At 49.5% G+C, this 25,538-nt stretch overlaps 1 protein-coding gene across 3 annotated transcripts in view; it reads right to left on the reverse strand.

Moving 5' to 3' along the window:
- FRMD4A (FERM domain containing 4A) overlaps positions 1 to 25,538 on the reverse strand; it is a 200,609-nt gene that overhangs the window by 143,598 nt on the left and 31,473 nt on the right. Inside the window, exon 1 of one of the 3 annotated variants that reach the window (XM_068400537.1) lies at positions 17,652 to 17,960. The exons of the other annotated variants lie outside the window; for them this stretch is intronic. The gene's annotated coding sequence lies outside the window, so the exon portion shown is untranslated. Of the gene's footprint in view, positions 1 to 17,651; positions 17,961 to 25,538 lie in introns of those variants that run through there. 3 annotated transcript variants of the gene reach the window in all.

A 25,538-nucleotide genomic window follows, 5' to 3' on the forward strand; every position in this document is an offset into this window, starting at 1 on the left:
TTCCAGTGTGAAAATTGGGGCCAGGGGGACAGTTTCATACTGCAGCCTCCAGCTTTGCAGCCAGCTTGGTGAGTGGAGGAGACATCCCTGCAAGTTTACCTCAGAGCCCTCAACAGCAGTGGTTCAACCATCCCGGAGGTAGCACAGAGCAAGGAAGGTTTCTCCCTGGGTGGTGCTGATGGTGCTTCTTGGGGTTGCACCAGCTGCTCGTTGGGGCCTGAACCCCAAAATGGGCTTGTCCTACTTGAGGTGTCCTATTTTAGATGTACCACAGGAATCACTCATGATATGATTATATTTTTCCAAAGGTGATTCCATACCAGTATGGTAACTGTTAACAAATAATATCAATAAAACTTCTACATATAGAAGATTTATAAAAGACATCCAAGGTCCTACAGATTAGGGTGCTAAGAAATAAATGAGCCGTGGCTCGAAGAAACTCCTCTACAGTCGGCCAAGCCCTCTCCTGGCTCTCCTCTTGCACAGAGCACCATAAGGGAGGATCAGCTTCGCTTCGCAGAGTTACAGACCCTGACTCAGCCCCGCAAAGCCCTTCAGCGTGTACAGGCACAGGCACAATCCCACTATCTGCTAATGGGATATGGACCACTTAAGCCTCTTTGGCTCTTGGAAATCCCTTCCTCAGCATGGCTTAGGGAGCATGCAAGCAGCCCTCTTGGCGTGGGCTTGCCCCATGGCACTCATGCACACCCGGACCCACGGCAGCATGGACCCAGCTCAGCCGCACAGCATGGCTCAGGCCCCTGGGGACCTACCACCCTCTAGCCAAGGCACCTTCCTGAGCACTGCATGGATCTCCAGCTCAATTTAATGACACTTCTTGCCATGACAAATCCTAAAGCATCATCAGAAGGGAGCAGAGGATCCACAGGAGCCTGGCAGGGAGGGTACAGGCTGTTGGGGATGCAGCTGCTGCAGCACTCCGGGCATTTCTGTCCTTATCCATCACTTCTTCCCACTGGTGACAGCTGAGCTGAGTCCCTGATGCAAAGCTGCCTTGTAGAGAGCAGGGAGATGTGGGCTTGGGGGGGTCAACTGAGGACAGCTCGGCTTTCTGCTTTAGCTCTGCAGGTTAAAAATCACTCGCTTATGTGGCTTGATGGGGCCAGACGTGCTGGTATCCCGGAGGAGGTGGTGGAGGGCAGCTGGCAATGTCCCACCATCAACTTCACCTGTTTGACAGCCCAGGAGGTGTGTGGCCATTGCCATGGGGTCTGCAACCTTGGCCATCTCCAGCAGCATCGCCCTCACCCTGCCAGTTGCCAGCTCTCAGCAGGGGAGCCTGCCGGGCTCTCCTGGGTGCTCCTGTCCTCCTTCTTACCAGCTCTGTCCCACATCCATCTACCTCCTTCCTGGTGCCAGGACTCCTGGCCCTAGTCTCTTCCCCAAAGCAAAAATTCAGATGTACCAACAACTCTATTGAGCCTCAAGCTGGCCGTGCAAGATATGGAGTTTATTATGAGACAACTTCAGTCAAAACGAGCTTTTCCCTTCAACTCATCCCAAATTCACAATCCTGGCATGCACAATCCCGTGTGATCCAAGCAGACTTTACCCCTGTTGTTACTCACACTAGAATGCCTCTGGAGTATCATGTGTGCTAAATAACATCACTTTCCTTCTCATTTTCCATGAGCACAACTGGAGCCCTGGCATTGCAGCCAAAGGAAAGCCTTGTAAAACAAGGCTCCTCATAAATGTCAGCCAGTTACCACCATGACAATAAATTGTCTTCTTACAAGAGTTTCCTCCAATAAGTAATGTTATGCAAAATATGGTTCCTCACAACGTATATAACTTGGTAAGTGAGATTTTTCTCTATGAACTCCGTAGTAAACAGCTTTCAGCTCAGCTGTAAAGCTATGCCAGAAGCTCGCAGAAGGGCTTTCCAATGGCTTGCCCTGTTCGGAATGCGAGTGGTGTGGGTTGTGTTCACGCAGGTGCAGGGAACCACAAGCTTTCTTTGCTGGGCTTCCCCAGCAGATAAAACCCCGAGTGGCTGAGCTCTGCTTTGGCATCTCTCTCACCCTCTTACTGTCACATATCTGTTGCAGCCCCAAAATGGTGAGTATGGACTGATATACCAGTTTTAAAATGGGTTTATCCAAGGCAAGAGATAAAGCAGTGAGTTTATCGTGGCAGTAAAATGTGATGGCAGGGATGGAGGAGGGTCTAGAGCACAAGTCTTATGAGGAGCGGCTGAGGGAACTGGGGGTGTTTAGCTTGGAGAAAAGGAGGCTCAGGGGAGACCTTATCGCTCTCTGCAGCTACCTGAAAGGAGGTTGTAGCGGGGCGGGTGTTAGTCTCTTCTTCCAGGTAACAAGAGATAGGACGAGAGGAAATGGCCTCAAGTTGTGCCAGGGGAGGTTTAGATTGGATATCAGGAAAAATTTTTTCACCGAAAGTGTTGTCAAACTTTGGAACAGGCTGCCCAGGGAAGTGGTGGAGTCATCACCCCTGGAAGTGTTTAAAAGCCATGTAGGTGTGGTGCTTAGGGACATGGTTTAGTGGTGGACTTGGCAGTGCTGGGTTAACGGTTGGACTCGATGGTCTTAAAGGTCCTTTCCAACTACAATGATTCTATGATTCTATGAAACACCATCCAGCTCTTGCATGTTTTGTTCCACTGGTTATACCAAAGTTGAAATAAGAATAAAAGAAGGTGAAAAGGGGAAGAGGGAAAACTTTCCAAGATGTTTGACTTAGTGCTTTAGTGTTTCAGCAAAGCGCTTGCTTTCCACGTGGAGCTTCTTTAGCTCTCCACCCTTTTCCAACCCAGAGTTTCATATCCCCTTAGTGCTTTCACTGCTTAAAGAAATCCCAAATGCAAACAGCTGGTAACACGAAGTATCTGAATAAAGTGAAGCTCTGAAATGCAGAACATGACAGTTGACTAATTACAAGGCATTTAATGACCATCACTTGCAGGAAAGGGGGAGGGAGGATGAGTGCAGGGAGGGAAGGCACACTGCTGTCACATCAGCTTGTCCCCAGCAGTTCTGTCCATCAGCAAAGTGGCTATCAAAGACCACGATCATTTTTATAGTTTGATCATGCAGTGTGTGAGCAAAGAGAAAGGCACATGCTTTATTTCTGTAGTGCCACCTTGTTTCTGTGCCTCTCAGTGGTTTGAAGGTTCATGCTACAGGTTAATGACCCCAGTTGATGGCCTGCAGGCTCTTTCCACCTAGGCTTTTCTGCATAAGAGAGGGTGAAGAGCTGCTGCAGGAGCTGGAGAGGATGCATCAGCCACTGCACAAGAGAGGGTGAAGAGCTGCTGCAGGAGCTGGAGAGGATGCATCAGCCACTGCACAAGAGAGGGTGAAGAGCTGCTGCAGGAGCTGGAGAGGATGCATCAGCCACTGCACAGGCTTGGGGAAAAAAGAGACCCAGCACTGGCCCCTGCTCCCAACCGCAGGTACCAACAGAGACAGTAAAGGAGCTTCTGGTTTTGTCTTGGCTGATACCTTGAAGCTCAGAAGGACCACAACGTACCTGGCTGGAGATCTGCTACAGTATTTCCTTCTCTAGACAGGATGCCCAGCCATGGGGCTTTTCACTTCCTTTTGAAACAAATTATGCTTTCCAAGAGAAAAGAAAAGAAGGTAGAAGACAGATTTCCTACTTGATATAAGCTAAAATATGATGGTTCTGCCCTCCCTCCTTTCTGTTTTATTATTCCACCAGGTGTCTGAATCCCACGCTATGTGCTTTTTTGCATCGTCAGTTCAATACAAACTCAGCTAGTTTGTCAGAGCGAGAAACGGGAACGTTTCAAAGCACAGCGAGAAGGAACTGATTTAGCACAGTCTGTCTGCATGAAATATGCTGTTTCTGATGCTTTGCAAGTCAGCTGATCTGTGGTATCTGCTCCACTGTGATGGATGAGGCTGTGGCTGGCTCCAGGGGGACAAGTCAAGGAACACCCTCTGCTTCTCTGTGTAACCAGGGAAGGGAAATCAACCAAAGTCCTATAGATGGGAATGTGGGAGCAGGAGGTCACTAAGCAAGAGCTGAGCAGCACCAGAGTTTGGATGGATGATGACTACAAGGAGTGAATCGAGGTTCTCCACTCCCAAGGCTCTTACCCAAAGAAAGATGGGGGGAACTGAGAGCTAAGGGGCCCAAAGGCATGGCTTTCCCTTCACCACAGAGAAGCAAAATCCCAGCAAAGAGACAAGCAGCAATGGTTGAGCACAGCTGTTGACAGAAGAGAAGGACACTTGATGTGGCAGGGAAGCAAGGGAGTTTGCTCCTCATCAAGTCCTGGGTTTCACCGTGAGCTGAGTGAGTGAGTTTTCCTGTACAAACAGAGCCCCCCAGTTTCCTTCTGGAGGGCAAGAGCCCTCCACCCTAACTCCAGAAAGTAAAAAGTCAAATGACTAGTTCAACTTCACAGTCAAGATGCCCTTGATGCTCAAAGCAGAGAGAACTTTCAGACATTTCAAGTTAGGTGAGACAATTCCTAGGTGAGCTCCATGGCTATGCCTGCTGCTTGCTCAGCTGCAGCTCAGCCAGGATGCTCTATCCACATCAACTCCCCAAATTTCTGATGCTTCTCAAGACGTGCAAAGAGGTGGGACTGCGTTACACACTCCTGAGTGCTAACCGTTCATCCATATGGCAGGGAGCTGCACACACCGAGTGTGAATATGGGCCATGTGCATTTCATGGGCCAGACTTACCACGAACTGAGATGGAAGTTATGCGTCAAAACACAGAACAGATTTTTTTTTTTCAAAACAGCTCAGTACGTCACATTTTTCTGAAAATCTGCCACTTCTTTTAGTGTCTGCACATGCAGCATGACCCCCGAGCGCTTGAAGAGCTGAACACGAGCTTTTAAAAAGCTCTGTCATTTATATACATCAGTGTGTAAAGACTAGGGATAATATATCTCCAATACACAAACACAGATGGTGCTTGTAAGGCACGTGAAGATCTGAAGGAACGTGTTTGTGTGGATGAGGTGCTGGATTAGCATGCAGGAGAGATGATCATACACAAGACATGTGTGTTTTCTCTGCTCCTTGGCTTCTGCACCTTGTGGATGGGACAACTGATGCTGACCTCCTTTGCAGAACGCTTCGAGATCCATCAATGACAACAAGACCTGACATACATGTTTGTTCACTCTAATACAGGGATGCTACAGAAAGGAAATATCTCTTGTGGTTACTTGAAGGATCGTCTGAATCATATCTGTTTCTCTCAAGGAAAGGACGTTTTAGTTACCTTTACCACAAGACTTTAAATCTCCTTTGGAGGCTCCTACACAAATATTTACACAGTGCGTTTCCTAGGGAAGGCAGGCTGGTGGTGGTTTTGCTCTGTGGCATGAACTGCTCTGGTGACAGCCCTCCTCTCTATTAATCTTTGCTGTAACTCCAAACATTGTCTCAGAGAATCCTATAAACTGTCCGTGACACAGCCTGAAAACCTGCCCTAATCCCTGCGCGCTCATCACTTTGTCACTAAATTATCAGCAACTGCCCACAGAACTGCTCCATCCAACACAAACAGCAAAGGCGATGGGAGGAAAGAGCTCCAAAGGGAACCTTTCCCTTTCAAAACGAAAAAACCCTCCTGGTGAAAGTGCCGTCACACTAAATAACTCAAAGGCATCAAATGCAAATGCTATTTACAATGGCAGTTCTATAAATATCCGCGGCGTGTTTTGTTAGCCGTGACTGCAGAAATAAAGAGGAATACAGCATATTCTTCATGACTCAAATCAGAAATTATAATTGGAGGCAGAGTATTTCCTAAACGCTCGCTGTCTGTATGGGAGGCAATTACTGTGCTGAATACACAAAAATCTGTGTCGCTTTGCCCACCTTTTGGACAGACCCACCGAAAGGAGATAGGGAGAGATGACAGCCCGCTGATTGCAATAAACTATTAGATTAAACATCCTGCTCTCACTTGACTACTTCTCACTGCCTTCTCATCCTGGCCACTCCTGAGCTTGTAGGGAGAGAGAGGGGGAAAAAAAACGGTGTGTTTTCAATGTCTGCACAGTTCATTTTGTGCATGTGGCAGCACTTCACTTTGGTGAATCGGGGCCAGTCTTGCAAACGGCTGTCTGTTGCCCTGACCAGCACTGTGTCTTCACTTGTCTGCATCCATCTGTCATCTCCTGTCCTACACTCACACTTCAAGATCCTGGAGGAATGGACTACCTTTCTTTTTTATACCATGTGTTTGCAGAGCAGCCTCCCCAGTCGCTGGTCTGTATCAGCACCTAATAAATAATACTGAGTGTGACTGGGATGAGGATGGCTGTGAGGTAGTGTGCAAAGAGCTGAGCCACATGGCCAGTCTTTGCATGGGCAGCTGGGGAGAGGGGACACGGCCACAGCTGGCTTTGTGTGTGGTGGGGAGAAGCACTGGCCGGGTGGCTGAGGAGCAGGCAAGGCTCTGCCCAGAGGGGCTTGCCCTCCAGGTTTGCTCAGTTTTTGCAGTCCTTTGGTTGTGACTCAGTGGGAGCAATCCCTGAAGAAGAGGAGTGAGATGACTGTTGGTGCACGTCTGCTTCATTTGTCCCAGCCATGGGGTTTGCACGTCGCCCTGCGCTGGCATGCACGGGGCGTTTGCAGCACTGCTCATGCCATCTTGCTTTCCAGGTCCAATGCCCTCAGGCACATTCACTTCGCCTGCCCTTCCCCTTCACCCTTCAGGCAGGCTGGCTTCCACGTGAGCCTCAGTGGCTTGAAGCTCTGAGGATGGGGAGACAGTCGGGAGGAACTGTTGTTTCTGAAGATGGGCCTCATTTCTACCATTTATTTCCACGAGTCTGTCCTAAACCAACAGCAGAAAGTCTGGTTTGCAATTATTTTTTCAAGAGGGAGAAAAATTTAATTTGGCTCAAGGCCTCTGGCACAAGAAGCATAGGTCTATACAGCCTGCCCTGCCTGTAAAGGCCAGCGACACAGTGCATAACATGGGCTGAACTTTCTGAAACAAGCCAGTACAGAAGTACCAATGTTTCTCACTACAATGCGTAGGAACCCATTAGACAACACTTCTACCATTCAAATTTGTTCATGTGATGATTTCTTATTGGAAAGGTTATTTGGTGCTCTGGAGCTGGAGAGGTTAGTTGTAAGCCAGTTGTTTTTTCCCTAGGAAGGGTATCCCAGCTGTATCCTCAGGCATCTGCCATCTTCTAGCACTACTTCTGCAGGAGAATGAAGATGTTGCATATTCAAAGAAACAGGAGCATCCTTTTTAGCATTCCCTTTCAAGGGAATCTGGTGGCAAATGGAGCTTTGGAGCTGAAAAGCTGGGCCCAGGAAAGATGCTGTAGATGTAGATAATGGTTATGCAAAGAGAAGTAGTCGATGGCTGATGCATAACCAGACTCCAGCTTCTAATGCAGCGTGGGGTTTCCCTGTTATGGAAGTGCTCTGAGGCTCTGTGAAATACCTGCACAGTCCATAGCTGGACTGAATGGCCAGAAAATATATGCTGATGGTGGTGCAGCATCTCCCACAGGTTTGGCAGGACCAGAAGAACATATCATGTGCACGGCCTTTGGCTTTCCCTGCGAGCCTCTTTATCCCACCCCTTGAAAAACCAATGTCCTTACCCATGGACTAGGGAATGGAGATGAAATTGCTGAAACCATGGTTACAGATACAGTTGTTAAAAACCTCTCCTATCCTGCAGGAAGGGACTGCGGCCGTCCCTTGGAGGAGCTTGATGTTACCCATCGCATGGGGGATCTGCACAGGGGATGTGTTTCAGAGGGGTTGCATCAAAGGTTGCAATCATTTCTGCCAACTCTCATTTGCCAGAAGGAGAGAAAAAAAAACAGCCTCAGTAGTTAGAAAGCAAGAGTCCTCCCCGGGAAAGGAGGTGGGACGGTGTTGACCATGGTGTCACCCCGGCGGAAGCACACTGTGAAAGGCGTGACCCAGCCATTGTGTGGATGCCGACGGGGAGTGATGGGAGAAAAATTAAGGCGAGCTAAAGGCTGAGTGACCTGGTGATTTCCCTGTTTTGTCTTGAGAGCTGACAAAAGAATTCCTGGCCTGCCCAGGGGCTCCTCGCTTCCTCTGTGCAGCACTTTCCAGCCTTGCTCGGGCTCCCTCATCACCCGGGGACATCTGCACAGGTTATTTCTCATGCTTCCTCTAAACAGCGCTCAGCAAAAATGCTCTGATTCAGCAAAGCACACAGCCGTGTCCATAAATCCCTTTTATTTCAGTGTGACATAAGCAAGTGTTTAAGTGGCTTACGGTATCAGGGCTGAAATGAAAAACTGCCTCCAATGGTCCTCATGTCCATTTAGAGCATCAAGCAATAACTCTCAGGCGAACTTTAAAGCTGGGAACGCTGCATCTTAACCTCAAAACACTTGGTGCTTGAGCCATGTAGTTGGAATTAAATCTAATTCCGATGCCGCATCTTAAAGCAACCAAGGTATTACCTGGCAGACGCCTAAATCACCGCTCTGAGAGCGGCCGGCTTCGGACGCCTGATTTGAGTTATATCCTGAGATAAGAAAGTCCTTTCCTGGACAAGCCGGCTTCCTCACTAGAATGGAGGCTGTGCTGGTTTATGTCACGTATTGTTTTCTTTCTTAAAAATAATACAGATCTAAATCTTTTCAAATACAAAGGGAAGCAGAACATCTCGAGCCCTCCCTGCCTTCTCATGTTGATGCAGGAGGAGAGGGCAATCCCAATGCATACTTTTCACTATGTTTGCCTCTTTTGCCCTTGTAACTCTTTCTGTTCCCTTTCTTGGCTAGAAAAAAAACATTTGCCAACTTGAAAACATATCAGATTCCAAGAGTTATCCCCACGATTTACAAGGCAGGAGTGGAGAGTGTAGAAGCTTTGAGATGGTTGGTCAGAGCATCCTCTGAGCTCTGGAGCTGAGGCTGACCACAGTGAGGTGACAGTTTTCAGTATTATTTATTGGTTTAGTCTGGAGGATTCACTGGCGACAGATGACTTAATCCGTACAGATTTGCAACTCTTTCTGCACTCAGGAAAAGTGTGCCTTGACAAGCCTTGACTAAGTCAGTTGTACAGGTGATTCAATGCAGACACCTGCTTCGGGACAATGTTTTTAGGTCAAGAACATGCCAGAGCTCTTAAAACCTTGCTTCAAACCGGGATCCTGTAGCTATCTCTTCCTCTTTGACCTGGGAAGCCTGTGTTGCTCCTACAGCCTTTCTGCACATGCAGAGTGCTGGCTGTGCCCAGCAAAGGGTAAGGGCTGTGTGTGGGATAAATAGTGAATAAAAAATTGTGCAATTGAGGCAGCCCAGCTGATCCTCCTCCTGCCAGCTTGGGACTCTTCCCTGCGGTCAGCGCTTTCGTGCAGATGAATTTTAACTGGGTCAGGGGATGGGATTTCCATCCTCTCCTGCTGGACTTCCCTGCACAGCCTCATAGACGTGGTAGATCAGCTGCTGCCTGGAGCTGACCACAAGTCCTGCTGAGAGAGGAGAGCTGCAGTGCTGCTCAGCCCTGCATGACTCCTCATGGAACAGACAACGAGCTGTTCCCACTGAGCACTGAGGAGCATATTTAGGTGCAGTGAAACCACTTGATCCATGTGAAATCATTGCAACTGGAGGGTCGCATCCTACGGGAAGTAGAAGGCGAGTGGCTAGGGCAGCCTACAGCCTCATCCCACCTTACAGACTTTGTGACTATTCAGCCATACTATGCTATTCATCTGTACGCCAAAGTGATGCCCAAAGGCTGCAAAAGTGCCACTATCACCAAAAAACATGGCAAATAATAAGCCCCCTCATGCCTATGTTAATAAGATGACAGGTAGACAATCTTCCTTGCTGCTGGCTTCCCAGTTAAAACCCAAGGTAACTTGCCCTGGATGCAAACTTCTCCTGAGCTAACTCAGCTCAGCCAAAGAGTGTGAAGAAAATTTATTTTGTGAGCTTTTCTTTTTTTTTTAATCCCCTCAGAGTTTTCTAGATAATAAACACTTTAAGACAAGTTCTGTAGTTTCATCCCATGTTTGCACATTATGTACAAGGGCTGTTATCCATCATTTGGGTTGCCAATCCCTAATGCAGCCCAAAGAAATAAATATAGAATCACAGAATCGTTTTGGTTGGAAAGGACCTTTAAGATCATCGAGTCCAACTGTTAACCCAACTGCCAAGTCCACCACTAAACCATGGCCCTAAGCACCCTACCCACTTGTCTTTTAAGTACATCCAGGGACGGTGACTCCACCACTTCCCTGGGCAGCCTGTTCCAATGCTTGACAACCCTTTCAGTGAAGAAATTTTTCCTGCTATCCAATCTAAACCTTCCCTGGTGCAACCTGAGGCCGTTTCCTCTCATCCTGTCATTTGTTACCTGGGAGAAGAGACCAACACCCACCTCACTACAACCTCCTTTCAGGTAGTTGTACATAGCAATAAGGTCTCCCCTCAGCCTCCTTTTCTCCAGACTAAATAACCCCAGTTCCCTCAGTCGCTCCTCATCAGACTTGTGCTCCAGACCCTTCACCAGCTTTGTTGCCCTTCTCTGGACTTGCTCCAGCATCTCAATGTCTTTCTTGTAGTGAGGGGCCCAAAACTGAACAGAGTATTCGAGGTGTGGCCTCACCAGTGCCGAGTACAGGGGGATGATCCCTGCCCTAGTCCTGCTGGCCACACTATTGCTGATACAAGCCAGGATGCTGTATATCAATGGCAGAACTAATACGGGATGCTAAGAGGGAAGAGGATGAAGGACATTTGGCGTCTTTGCACAAGGACAAACAGCGTGGTCCTGGGACAGGTGCCTCATCAGCTTTTCAGCATAGCCATGCTTCAAGAAAACCATGATACCTCTTCCCCTGGAAGAGCTCCATATTCACTCTGTTTGCTATGCACAATGGACGCAGCGTTGTCTAAGGGAAAAGAATCTAAATTATCTGCCAGGGCAATTCTTTACCAATGATGGACTCTGCAGCCTTTTATAAGTCACACCAGCCTCTCTGCGGGGACTCCTGGTCACCTTCTGGTTCATTCTCTACTATGTACCGCAGCAAGCACCGTGTGTCATCACGATAACGACCATGTGGCACTACAGTACATAACAATAGATTATTATTATTACTATTTTTCCCAAAGATGTTAGCATGTCTGTTAATCTCTCCTACATCTCCTATGTCTGCTTTTAATTCCTTGTAAACATACATAAAAACGTGATTCTTTTGTGTACAGTTTCACACTCCAAACATGGCATATTTTCAGCAAACTGTTCCAGATATCACTCATTTGTACATGCAGACAGGGTGGTAATTACATGAGAGCATCCAAGTCTTCTGGGAAAACGTTTGCAGGAGGTTTAGTTTAGTTATAGAAGAGAACAGGATGATTTATTTGCTACTGAAACTAGTGTGATTTGCTGGAGGAAAAAAAAAATCAATGTAGGTTCATAGGAAGATGACCAAAGTGACCCACGGCAGTGGAAGCAGTAGTATGTGTGAAATATTTTTAAAGGACAAATTAAGATTTAAGGCTTAAAGTGTCCTCTTAGCGCTCATTGAGCGTTTTGTACCTACTGTATCACTAAGCATTTGGAGGTGTGAGCGGTGATCGCCCTGATCAATGGAGCCAAGGCACTGGGCAGTGCATCACTCAGGTATTCTGTAAAAGAATGGGTCAATAGGTAGCACTGAGCAGCGTTATATATAACACACAATAGAAAACACACTTGCAAAAGTCATTCCAGATGTGAAAAAAAAAATGTAAAATGTTAATCTGTACACAGAAGTGTGGGGTTTTTTTTTCTTCTTGTTTTGAATAACACCCTAAGAACTGATATGCTTCCAGTGGAAAAATATGTCACCGCGTTGTTTCCAGCCACTGCTAATCAGCGGGTTTGACATACATTTGATGTTGAGAGCCAGGGCTGTGGCTGGTGCCCAGGTTGGGCAGCCGCCAGCGGTTCTGCCTGAGCTGCAGCAGCTGATGGGGTTGGTGTTGGGTAGACATCGTCCCCCAACAGGATTTCACAGGAAGGACAGGGCGAGGTGCAGAGCACGTTCAAATGACAAGCAGCTGATTCATCCTCAGAGACGCAGGTGTTTTTTAGAAACAGGCCCTGCAAAAGTCTGGTTTGACCATTTCTGCTCCTGCTTTGTTCAGGAGCACACCCTGTGCTGAGCAGGGCAGAGCTGGGGCCACAGGACTGGACATCTCCCATGGGCTCTGCCTGCGCACCGAGATGGCTGAGGAGCATGAAGGCGTCCTACCTGCCCTCCCTTGTCCTGATAGCTCCTGATGCTGAGCACCTGTGTGTCTGGTGGGGACCAGAGCTAAGACTAGCCCCACTCTGGCCTCAGTCAGGGAAAACTGCCTTCAGGACATATAGCCTGCGCTTTTATACTCCCATTCATCTGAGTAATGTCAGGATTTTGCATTGCCCGTATTAAGAATATTTTGGCTATTGGTGCAGCAAGACTGGGTCCTCTCTGCATCAGGACACCTCACAACATAACAAATATGGACATCCTGTAACCTCTGCACAGGAGGAACCTGGAATAAACGCCTCGACTTAAGCCCGTCTTTGTACCAGATGCCTCTGCCTTTTAAGAGCCAGGGAAGGATGTTCCTTTCTGGAAGAAAACACAGCAGCTCTTTAATACCGTGCAGAATCGATGCAGAAGACTTAAGGATGGGCAGCAAAGAGGGAACAGCCTGATGCAATGCCTGCAAACTCAGCGTCTGGATCTTATACCCCGAGCCCTGAGCTCCGAGGGTTCGATACCCATCTTGGAGCATCACCACCCCAACAGGGCTGCAAAGCATGTCAGGGAGCCTGGACCACTTCAGACAGTGGGTTTTTTTCTTTTTTTTTTTGGTCTTTCCAGTTCAGAATTGCAGAAGGCAGTGGAAGTCACCTTCCAAATTTATTTTCCAGCATGCTTGCGCGCTGGGGGGTGTGTGTATGCACAAAGGAAGCACTGTATCTGATTACACATCCCCTAAATCATCCGTGTCCCCTTGAGTGCCCCATTTCATTGGGAAATTAGAGTGTCTGGGGGTACACAAGCACACACGTGGCAGCCACGTGTTGAGATGATGGGCATCTTCACAAAACCCTAGCTGAGGATGGCCAGGAGAGATACCGTCCGTGCAGAGCAAGGACAAAGCTATTTTTAAAGGTGGGAAGAGCTCCATCCATGCTCCCCTCTCTAGGATAGGTGCCAGGTTTCAGCTTCAGATTTTGTTCTATCTTTCCAAGTTGCTCCCTTAAAGCAGCAGCTTTCCAACCCTGGCTTGTCCTGCGTGAACCTGGTGTGAAAGCAGCGGGGTCAGCCCGTGGCTGCTCCGCTATCTGCAAAGCACTTCCCGGCATGAAATACTTCAGCTCTGATGGACGGGATGCCAACAGCGCTTGCAGCGTGTGTGGTACAGCTGCAGCCACGTTCAATCCCACGCGGTCAGGAAACCCAAATGAGGGTGGATTTATTTTGTTTGGGAGATCTGGGAACTTCTAAGAATAATAAAAAAAAATATAATCTAAACAGAGAGTCTGAGCCTTGCGAGCTGGCAAGCCCAACAGCCATTGTCAAAATGTTATGCGTTACACGTGGAAGTGGGCGCACAAAGGATTTCTGTCGCCAAAATGGGAATATCAACCTCTTTTTGGTTGGCGACTTTCTAGGAGATTTTTGGTGGACCCTTTTACAGTGACTTTAAGTAAAAAAAGCTCAACTTGCCTCCCTTTTTGTGCCCTCAAGGACTTTTCCCAAAGATTACTGCACTAGGTCACACCATATCCCACCAGTGCAGACAGAGAGTGGAAAGGATATTTTCCTACCCACTAGTGATCTTTTCTTGAGGGTGGCTGACAGTGGGACAGAGCAACTGTTTAACACCATGTGAAAATGTCACACAGCAGCTCCGGTCAAGAGCAGAAGGATGGTGTATCTGCTAGGAAAGGAGCCAGAGGGGATTGTAAGCAAGAACGTGGTTAACTGCACTGGAAATCAGATGGTCACTGCTCCTCAGGTCTTCTTTGTGCTTTAAGACTGGGCAAGGGCTGAAGTCCCACCGCACCCCATGGAGATGCACCCAGGGTATCTGGCACCATGCATGGGGTCACAGAGAAGTATAACACAGCCACGAAGCAGGGATGCACTGGGAAGGGAAGGAACATCAGGCTCTTCTACTTATTTTGGCAGGCAGCCTACTAGAGCCCAACATAGGCAAGGAATAACCCTTCAGGCTACCATCGACCTGCGAGTAGGTGTGGTGCAAAGGTGACTTGGAGCAGAAGGAGGCAGGATCAAACCCTATGTGTTTGCAATTCTTCAACAGGAAAGGGCTCCCAGAAGCTCGGAGCAGATCAAATGTCTGGCTGGGGCATCTTCTCAGATCAGAGAGAAAAGCCATCAAAGTGATTTTTGGTCCTTAATGAGATTCATCTCCAGAGCAGAACACAGGGACTCCAACTCATTGTGCAGCCTTGGAAAATCATTTGTGGCTTTCTAGGAAAGGGGACATACTGAGATTTACATGAGGGCTGGGAATTAAGTTGTTAATAGTCTGAGAGAAGAAGAAATATCAAGGGATGCTGTCAGCTGCAGTGGTCCCCAAGGCCATGCTGGCCAATCCACTGCTGGCTTAGGGAACTGTATAGCCTGAGAGAGGCTGTGACAAACTGGGATTTGGAGATGGAGGAGGTTTGCAAGCAATTCAACTGCAGCTTAACCTTGTCAGACTTTGCTGCCTGCTGGGCTCTGCTTGCACTGGGTCTGCAGGGCAATCTGAACATCCAGCCACTGGAAGGGGCGAGCCAGCAAAGGATGGCTGGAGATTGACATTGCCAAGTGACCTTGGGATCCAGCTGTGCACCCAAGCACACCTTGTCCTGCAATGAAGCATGGGGACCCCGAGGAGCCACCGTCACCTGCTCTTATGGCTCACCCTGCAGCACTGCCTCCCCAGAGCTCCCCAAGTGATAGGGCATTTGTGGGATGGCTCCCAGTTAGAAGGAGATTTTGGGTGCAGCTCAGAGGCACAGGAGTACTGACCACCTCAAACCTAGAGTGTTTTGAGGGGAAGACACCTAAGGACCTGCCTGACAGCAGCCTTTGCTCGTCCCAGCGATCCAGCCCGCTCCTGCTCAGCTTGCATGAAGTGGGTGACACAATGCCTTACTGTATCTTCAGGGCATTAAGTCCTGATCCCAGCTGTGGTTGGTGTTGGACCAACACACTTCTATTATACCTTCCCCGTGTGTCTCACCCCTCTCGCAATGTATGACCCTTCCTTCTCCTTCACTGTCCTACCAGACTGGGACTTGAGACTTCAGTCACTCCTCAGCCCCTTTCAGATTCTCCCTAATACAGCTTTTTCTCCCTCATCCATACCATGCAGTTTTGCTTTGCCTTTGCTGTCTGTTAAGCTGCATTCAAACCTTCTGCTGTTATTCATACAGCAAGCAACAGTGGCAACAAAGGGGATATCATGACTCTAATTACCTGTGACACATGGGACTAGACTCTGTGACTTGGGAAGTCTTCCCCAGTCTCATGTCCCTCCTAACACCACCCAACACACTAACCAAAGCTCTTGACTTGGTTAAACAATTTGACACGACCTCTACAGAAGATGGTCTCTGTGCCAAGTGATGCTGCATTGCTGTATGGCCCTGCGTGACCCGATGCTGTGACTACGGGTATCACCAACCATTGACTTGCATTTTTAATGCAATAATCAGTTCAGATGCATGGCAATGGGACCACCAGGAACCATCTACCAGGAGAAATGGGTAGCTTGCCCCAATGGGCTGCGAGTGGCTAACTAGTGCTCAAATACTGGCAAAGATCCCGTATTTCTAGCCTGGGTGTTTAAAACAAAAATCCACCTAAGAGCCAAATGTTTATTTCACATGTGCATAAATCCACATGCCGTGCCCCACTGGCACAGTTATCTCCCCTGCAGGAACTGATTTGGACAGGGTCACTCACAGCACCAGGGATGACCAACACCAACTCCTGTTGTCACCTTCATCCTGTTTGGTCCTCAGAGAAATACAGCTGACATTAGCAGTGGCGTGAGGTGGTATTGAGACTGCAGACCCCTCAAATTATCCCCTCTTGTTAAAAGCCATGATGTCTCCTTAGCTCCCCACAGCTTCTGCCACAGCCCCCCCCTTGCTCAGCAGTATAGTGGGGCTGTGGAAACCACCCCATGAGCCGCCCTCCTTCCTGCATCATGTGGCACGACCCCACCTGACACCGGTACTTAGAACCACCTTAAAAATATTAATATTTGGAAGAGGACAAGCTATTGGTAACTTGTGCTGAGAAGGTCAAGCAGCTCTGGGCCACCAAGCCGAGCTGGTGCACCATCGCCCGGCCAGGGTTAGCATCACGGGTTCAAGGAGTGTGCGGGCAGCAATGCAGGCAGCAGCCCTCCTGCCGGGCCCTCTGCCATTGCCGCAAGGAGAACGGAGATCAGTCGGATAGTTTTAGCTCCATCGAGATCTCTCTGGTGCCTGGCAGGCAATACTAGGCAGGGAAAATAGCACAGACACCCACAACAGTAACAGCCCCCTCCATGCATGGATAGGGGATGCTCATCAGACCCCAGGGGTCAACCTAGAGGGAGCCGAGTCTGAGACACTCCAATATCCAGCTGGCACTGGGCAGAGCTGGGATTCAGCCTCTCTCAGTACCCAAGGCACCGGGAAAGCCCGGCTCAGCCGTGCCCGTGAAGTGCAGCGCGCAGGCACAGGTACCACACCCCCTTCCCGGCGGAAAGGGCGAGCGGTGCCGGGGTTTTTGTTCAGGACAACGTTTTAAAATCCCAAACCAAACCACCAAGCTGGGAGTTCAGCTTTCCCTGTGACCTGGCTTGCCTGGAAGAGATTTGCTAGCTCGCTCCTGCAGCTGTGTGTGCTGTATTGCTAGACCGCTGCCAGGGCTATTATTAGAAACAATTGTGTCTCCTGGAAATTTTATATAGAGGCTTGAAACAACTTTTCTCATGCCCTCCCCAGCAGCGAGCGGGCTAACAATGCGGCCAAGAAACCCTCCTTATGCGGAGCGTGTCTGCAAGGCATGCAGATACACCCAGACAGGCACAGTTTGGAAACAGAGCTATTTATTTGTCTTTTCTAGCCCTGGATCTGTAGCAACTTTTCTGCCTCTGATTTAGGAAAAGGTGCATAGGGGAAAGGAAAAACAGGCCGAGGGCTTTACCCTTTGCGAAGCCCCCCCAGCTCTGCATTAAACTTGCTGCAGCCATTTGGGAAGGGAAGGAGCAGTCCATCTTAAGCAGTCAGTGGGGACAGGCATCCAGATTGCTGGGGAGGGGGGGGAAGAAATCACAGCACCAGCCTCTCTCCCCCACACCCTCTCCTTCCCTCTAGTGCAAAAAAACCCTCAAACCCCCGCCGCCCAGCTCTGCTCCCTCACTCGCCCGCCAAATTCAGGGCTTTGGGTGTTGGTTTTATTTATTCGGAAAGGACAGAGCAAGCAGATGCTGCCCACGTTTCTCTCTGTTGGAGATAAATGGAGGGGGGGGGCGTGGAGCAACCCGCACACTGCGGCTGGGCTTTCCCCGCGGGGCCGGGGCTGGCGGGGACCCCGGCCCGCCGCGCCTCCCCTCCGCACACAAAGACCCCCCTTACCTTCCCCCGCTCCTTCCGCGGTTCCGGCGGCCCCTCAGCTCCGAGCCGGGGACCGGAGCATCCCCGCTGCACCCGCGCCGGCAGGCCGCGGCTCTACCTCGCCGCATCCAGCGCCCCGCGGGGCTCCGCGGGGGGATGCGCGGGGTCGGCGCGGCCCTTCTCGCCTCCGCTCCCCTCCGGCTCCCCGGGCGCTCCTAGGGCGGGCCCGTGCTCCGTGCCGGCATGCCGGAACCCTCCTTTCCCCCTTCTTCTTCCCTTTCTGTCCCCGTGTGCCGGCTCCCCGCGCCCGGCTCCTGCGCGGCCACCGCCGCGCTGCGAGGCTGGAGCCGGGGAGGGAGGAGGAGGAGGAGGAGGAGGAGGAGGAGGAGGAGGAGGAGGAGGAGGACGGGGAGCGGGGGGAGGAGGAGGAGGAGGAAGGAGGGAGGGAGGAGGGCAGCGAGCAGCAGTTGGCGCTGGGTCATGTGAAACAGATGAACCCGGCTGGGGCCTGCCAACATCTGGGGTCCCCCTCGCCCCTGGGAGGAGGATGAAGGGATGGAAGGACGGAGGGAGGAAGGGTGCGGGGTGGGGGCATTCATCCCCTCCCCGACCCACGTGTGTTAACCTTGAGATAGAATCACGGAATCACAGAATCGTTTTGGTTGGAAAGGACCTTTAAGATCATCGAGTCCAACCGTTAACCCAGCACTGCCAAGTCCACCACTAAACCATGTCCCTAAGCACCACATCTACACGTCTTTTAAATCCCTCCAGGGGTGATGACTCCACCACTTCCCTGGGCAGCCTGTTCCAATGCTTGACAGCCCTTTTGGTGAATAAAGTTTTCCTGATATCCAATCTAAACTTCCCCTGGTGCAACTTGAGGCCGTTCCCTCTTGTCCTATCACTTGTTACCTGGGAGAAGAGACCAACACCCTCCTCGCTACAACCTCCTTTCAGGTAGTTGTAGACAGCGATAAGGTCTCCCCGAGCCTCCTTTTCTGTAGACTAAACACCCCCAGTTCCCTCAGCCGCTCCTCATAAGATGGTAACGGAGAGGGGCGAGAGCAGCGGGGATGGTCCGAGTGCTCATGCAGCCCAGGCAGGGAGGAAGAGGAGGACAGCGAGGGCCCCGGGCACCCATGGGGCTGGGCAGCCAGAGCAGCTCCTGCCAGGCTGCAGCCCTGGGGGTTGGGGGGCACCCTCCGTTCTCCGTGTGATTTTCCCCCTGCTCCCGGCTGGGAGAAGTGTGCAGCTTGTGATGGGGTAAAAAGGCACCCACCAGCAGAGGATGCTTCCGGCAATAAAGCGTCTTTACAGACTGCACTAGCAGTAGCCCTCATGCAACGGTATTACTATTAAATAATAACATTAATCAAGAAGGACAATATGTATGGGCTTCCAAAAAGTGTTGATTTTTTTGGTTTAAACAAGCACAGCGCGAAGCACCCACACCATGACGCCTGTGGTTAGAGCTCTGACTTGCTGCCGCTGCTTTGCCTCCCCATCAGCGTTTTCTGTCTGGGACTGGGGTTATTCCCACCAGGTAAAACCCTGAGGTTGCCGTTGTGCCATGCTCTGGCACAGGGTGGCCGGGAAGAGGTCTGCTTTGGGAGGGGAGCCCTTTCCTTCATTTGTTTTCAGTTGGCATTCATGCCACTGCGAGTCTGCTCATGGCAAGGATGGAGCTGGGGCTTACACAGGATGTAGGAAATTTCCTCTTTGCCCTGTAGGAAGATGACAAAGTCGCTCTCCCAACATTGTGGTAGTGAATGAGCTGAATGTCTGATTTTAGCTGAGGACGTTTCTGGGTTTGATCTGCTGTCAGGCTGAAAGCCAAGACCATGCTAGCACAGAGATGCCATGAGCCTTGATGTCCTTTCCTCTGCAACGGGCTTGGGGGACCAGGAGGCTGCAAAGTGCTTTGGGGTACAACAGCCAAATACTAGAGCACGAGCACAGTTCCCTCTCCTGTCTTTAAGGGCACAGACGTTATAAAAACGGAGCTGCGTATGCAGCCACAGGCAGGCTCACCCATCCAGCTCGCTCCACCCAAGGAGCTGGCTTTGGTTAAGGGGATAAATATAGAGTCAGTTCTGGCCTCTGGCTGCTGAGGGTTAAGAGCAAGAGGCTGAGGTGGCCCAACTCTGCCCTGGAGGTGATCCCAAGGTCAGGACACAGTGACAAGAGGCAGCAAAGGTCCCCATCTCTGCCATGGGAAAAGCAGAGTGACCACGGCTACATTGCAAGGGTCAAGCTTGGGGTTCCCTGGGCACATCTGATCCACATCTAGATCCAGCCACTGAAGTACCCCTAAGGGACAAACCACCAAAACACAAACTTCAAAACCCCCTGGAATTTTAAACCCATAATTTCAGAGAAGGGTAAAACTTAAAGTTGCCTTCTAAATTCTGCTTTGCTCTTTTCCTTCAATGGAGGTCACAACATACCTCAAGCAGGTTCTGCCATCTTCGGTGGTGGTGGCAAAGGGCATGCAAACCCGAACCACAGCCGTGGTTCAGCCCTGCTCCTGAACCCTGCTCAGGACTAGCAATGAGAAATCACCTTCCCAGGCTGTCTTTCACTAAAACAGAAGGTGAAGCTGCTTCAAAGGTGCACTCGCCATGCAGACGCCTGCTTGTGCTTGTTGCTCTACAGGAATATGCCAAGGCAACGGACTTTGCCCTTGGGGCAGGAAGATCCTTCAAGTAGCAAAGCCTCAAGGCCATTTCCCCACCCATCACTGTATGGCACATGTTGCCTTTGAGGTAACTCATCCTCTTCTGGCAGGATCTGCCTCCAAACCCAGAGCAGAGCCGGGGTGTGGTGTAGCATTATTCAGCTGGTGGTAAAAGAGCTCGCAAAAACTGGAAAGCAAGGCTCACTCTGCCCAGAATTGCAATTTTCAGCTTTCAGGGCAGGTGTGGGGAGTTTGATCAGACTTAGCTTGAAATTACAGGCTCCCTGCAACAGTCTGGTGTCTTCCTTTGGCACAAGGCCTGGGTAAACAGGCATGGGTTTTGGACTAACACTAAGCATCCTTTCTCATGCTTCATGTTACGTGGGGTTGTCTACCAGAGCTGCCCAAAGAGCATCACATCACTGTGTGTTCCTAATGGTGTCCTCCAACATCTTTGGGATATCAGTTGGTTTATGTCACAGGGAAGGGCCTGAGTCACAGACCAACTGACTGACACATGTCATGTCATGGAGACTGTCTGGGGTAGAAATGGATGGGGAGCTCCTTGGTTTCCCAGGTGCAACGGCTCAGCACCTCTGCAGCCCTGGAGACCCACCATGCAGAGAGAGAGGCTGGATCCTCATACTTATGAGACTGCAAGGTGCATCCTCCTCAGATCCCTTGTAAGGACATGACCTTTCCTACCCATCCAGGACCACATGCACAACACTTCCCCCAAAAGGAAGTTCAATATGATTTGGTACAAAGGCTTAAAACTTCCTGCAGTGGTGGGAGATATTCCTGATACATTTCCTTAATCCTCTAATTCACAATGCAACATTAGTAATAAAAATAAATCACTGGTCTGAGTGAAGATAACATCCTTTAGGTACCTGATGGAGCTAACAAAGAACTTAGAAACGGGGACTGTTTCTTGTAATGTGGAAAGACAGTGGAGCATTGTTCCTTCCAAAAGTTGACTATGAAAGCTCAACCAGAAAGTCTTGTTTTCCCCCAGAACTGGACAAGGAACTTGCTCCAGATCTTCTCATTGGTTCATCGCACACCTTCTTCCTGTAAAAACCCTGGCCAGATCTGGGCTGATTCCCTGGTAGCAGGGTGGTACCTTGAGCTACAAGCATGGCACAGTGGAAGAGAGGGTCTATGGAAGGTATAGACCAACATTTGCAGACTATTTGGGGTCTGTGAGTAGGGTGGAACAGAAGCTCTCAGAGTGGCTGCAGAGCTTGACAACAAGAAAACCTATTTGGTGTGGAGGAGTGGGAAAAGCCTCCAAGGCGAAGATCATGTGTTTGGGATGCTTTTCCTTCCTTCCAGCCTTGCTCATTTCAGATAAATCAGTGAGCTGGGGCAGCAGAGGATGTTAAAGGGTCTCCTGGATGAAAAGCAACTGTTGTCTGCAAGTGGCATCACTTGCAAAGCTCTGCAGCTGCGGTTAACCTAGCTCTACAGTACTCCCATGATGTTGAGGAGAGCTGCCAGCCTCGTTTCACAGATGGGCAAACACACATGAGTGCAGAATGGCACTCAGCACTGTTCGATGTGTGGGAAATCAAGCTAATGAACTGGGGGCACCAGTCTGTGGGGCAGGTGTACACTGCTGGGTATGCAGCCTGCTGTGTCCATACCTGGGACAGCTTCAGATGGCTACTTAGATGCTGATAGCTACAGGATCACCAAGTCTGGGACCACTAGCCCAAGGAGGACACTGAAGCCTGATAAAGCATTGCAATGCATGCAAGGCTCGCTGCTGGCTCAGCGAAACAGCTGCCGAAGCCCTCACCAGCTCGATTAAAGCCTGCAGAAGGATGGCTGTGTTGCAGTGCAAAGGCAATGCCTTATGCCACCAGGAGTTTGCTCTCCTCTTCTTCCTCCCCCAGACATACACGCTGTAATTGAGATTTCCTCAACAGCATCCTTTCAGGAAAAAAAAAGCATTTGCCTCATGCCCATTCCTCTCTAAATTTCCTAGTTACAATTCAGCAGCAGTAGCAAGAGTCCTTTTCTTCAAGGAGCTTCTGTAATGTCACAAAGTCTCTGGAGTTGTCAATACCCAAACAATACGGCCTGGTAACAAGCATATAGTCTGGAGGCAGCAAAGATGCTATCATTGTGACGATTAGAAGCAGGCAATAGCTGCGTTTCTTCCAAGCTGGTTCTTATCATGGCGGGTCCCAATGGAGAACAGTAACCCAAATATTTAACTTTGACATACACAGAGGGAAGCCTCCAGCAACCAGATGCCTCTGCACCAAAATAACAACACGCTAATTCCTTTTTATTGGTTCCTGATAACAAAGCAAGGAAGAAACATCATGGCCTTGTGCTGGAGAACTACTGTCAACAATTCATTTCCACTCTCGTTAGCAAAGATTAAAGTATCAAAATGCTTTACAGGGAACGTGGTGATAGAACTGTGGGTGCCATCAAAATGTGTGAGCTGTTACATGAACATTTCTAGTATTTTCAGAAAAGCTTAATGAATATTGTCTATCCCAGAACTGCATTAATTAGCACTCACGAGTTGGAGGAGATGTCATGTCATGAAGTAATATTCACACTTACACAACGATTTGCATCCATAAGCAGTGCAGTGCTTTACAGGAGTCAATGTCGTTTCCCCCGTATGGTTCATCTGAAACCCATGGAAGGTGAGGGAAATGCTTTCAAAGAATATTTCGTATTTGCTGAAGGTATCTAACTGCCTACCTCCCTGTGGGAGGTGTTTAAGGGCCTAACTCCCATTGATTGCACAACTCAACTCATAATATTTGAGTGGCAGTAAAAGACTAAAAAGCCCCAAAACTTAAAAAGCAACACGGACCTAAGTAACTTGGGATCTGAAATCCATTTTCAGAGATGATATAATCTGTTTGGCACATGAATCTCACTGTAAATCAATGCAGCTGACTTATTCTAACCATGCCAAGGGTCAGCCAGCCCTAGGAAATGAAGCTTCAGGTTAGCCTATGGGTTAATTCATGTGGTTCCTCTGAAATTCATGGTATAGCATGGTCTTGTCTGCTCATGAGCTCTGATGTAAGTTGGCTGGAGAAGAAGCAATGACCTCACCTCTTTTCAGCTGAAACAATCTGTATCCTCCATGCACTGAATGTGCCTCAATGCTGGGAAGTAGAAAAGGGACTGACATGATCTAGCTGGTCACCCAAGCCACCAGGCAGCCCTCACCTGCTTCCATGGACCAGGACCAGCAAGAGAGAGATGGAGAGTTGCATGTACTACTACCAAACCTGTCCCCATCACCTCATTTTCCGTTTATAACAGGTTGGGATGAATTGTGACCTTGAGGTAATTCACGCTGAGAACTTTGGAAACCAGGTGGAAACCACAGGGATCTCATTCAGAAAAGTAAAATGCAATTACTCAGGAGCAGGACCTGACTCATATAACTGGATCTGGACCTGCAAACAATTTAGTAGATAGGGCACATACAATACCAACCGTCATGGAGCAGTGCACTTCAAACTGGGAAGATCTCCAAGTTTGCTGAGTTAACCATGAGATGTGTTTAGCTAAGCCTTCCACAGAAATGCTTCACTTCTGAGATGAACCGTGGGTGTTATTTCCCATGCCATGCTTTTATTAATGTCCAGGACAATCCCTTAAGTAATTGGGGCACAAAAGGAGGGAGGAAAGGGAGAAGCAGAACTTTAGCTTTGGACAAAATAAGCCTCTGGGGCATCTGATTAATTTTCACACAGACTCTACTTAAGTAGATCTCAGAGAGCTGAAGAGGGAAGTAAGCAGACCTCAATGTTCCCAAAGAGCTGGTGCAGTAAATCCTTCATTAGGCGAAGAAAGTGCATGCAGGCAGGATTATTATGTAGGCAGATGAAGCTTGGTTTTCACGAGGCAGCTGAAACGGATGGTGGGGACAAGCTAACCCCAGCTGGGCTGGCAAATCCTGCCTGCTGCCTCCAGCTCCAGCCCGGGGCTGGTGTGGAGCGGGACAGGAATCACATGTAAGTCGCCCGTGTCCCAGTTAGCTCCGGGTAATCCTGGCATCCAAGAGGCCAAACAACGTGAACAGCTGAAGTGTGCATAAGGGAGTAAAGATGAGCTGGTGTTACCACCATCCCTCCCTGGGTGACCCATGCCTCAGTGGAGTGATGTCGGGGAAAGGGGCCGTTCTTGCAGTCCCCACCACTTTGCACCCACCTGGGGCTGAGAGCGAGGGAAAGAGAGAAGGAAATCTTCTCAAGGGAAAGTGCTGGGAGCCATCCCTGTCTTTGCAGGAGGAATAGGAGGGGTGAGGGGTTCCCCTCTCTGCTGGAGGTGAGGTCCTCACCAATTCCTTCCACCGTCCCATGTAGCAGAGGGGACATGTGGGACTCCGCTGCCCTTTTCTTCAAAGCTGAGCAAAGCTCTGCCTCAGAAATTTCTTCCTATTTCCAGAATACTGCCATTTTCATAGAATCATAGAATGCTTGAGTTGGAAGGGACCTTAAAGATCATCCAGTTCCAACACCCCTGCCACAGGCAGGGTCACCTTCCACTAGACCAGGTTGCTCAAAGCCCCAACCAACCTGGCCTTGAACACTTCCATACTTCCAACATTTTCACCTGAAATGGCCTGAAAGCAAAACAATGTAGGAAGGAGTGGACGTGGCAGGGGCCCCGTCCATCCATAGAATGGGTTGGGTGGTGGTGGGAGATGGGGAGGTTTTTCCCCAGGGGAGAGGAGGACCAGGGGCTGGTGGAGGAGGTGGGTGTTGGAGGCATAGAGGAAAACCAGAAAACACTCATGCTGCTGATGAAGGGCATTGTTTGGCTGGGGGAGACCTGGAGAGATGCTTGCAGACCACCGACATGACCACAGTGCAGCCAGATATAAAATGCAACTAATAAGAGGAAATCTTATTCCTCCAAAGGCAAGTGAACCAGCCTCATCTATGCAAGGGAACTGCTGAGTAAATGGCAAATGAGTAAATGGCAAGAACCTGAGAACAAGGCTGAAGAACAGCAAGATTATTCTCCTCACACTGTCCTCAGATGTTGCAGTTGACCGGTGCTGGTGAAAGCCACCCAAAAGTCTTCTTGGATGACAAAAGACAGCACAGGTAATTGTGAAGGACATCAAATGAGACAGCTGAGAGATCCGAGCCCAGAAACGTGCCTCCTGTGAAGCAAAATCTACATGTACCTCTTGCATGGAGCTACATAATGAAGTACTTTCTTTTGTATAG

This window comes from Nyctibius grandis, chromosome 5 (assembly GCF_013368605.1).
Source record: "Nyctibius grandis isolate bNycGra1 chromosome 5, bNycGra1.pri, whole genome shotgun sequence".
In the NCBI taxonomy this organism is placed as follows: Eukaryota; Metazoa; Chordata; class Aves; order Nyctibiiformes; family Nyctibiidae; genus Nyctibius; species Nyctibius grandis.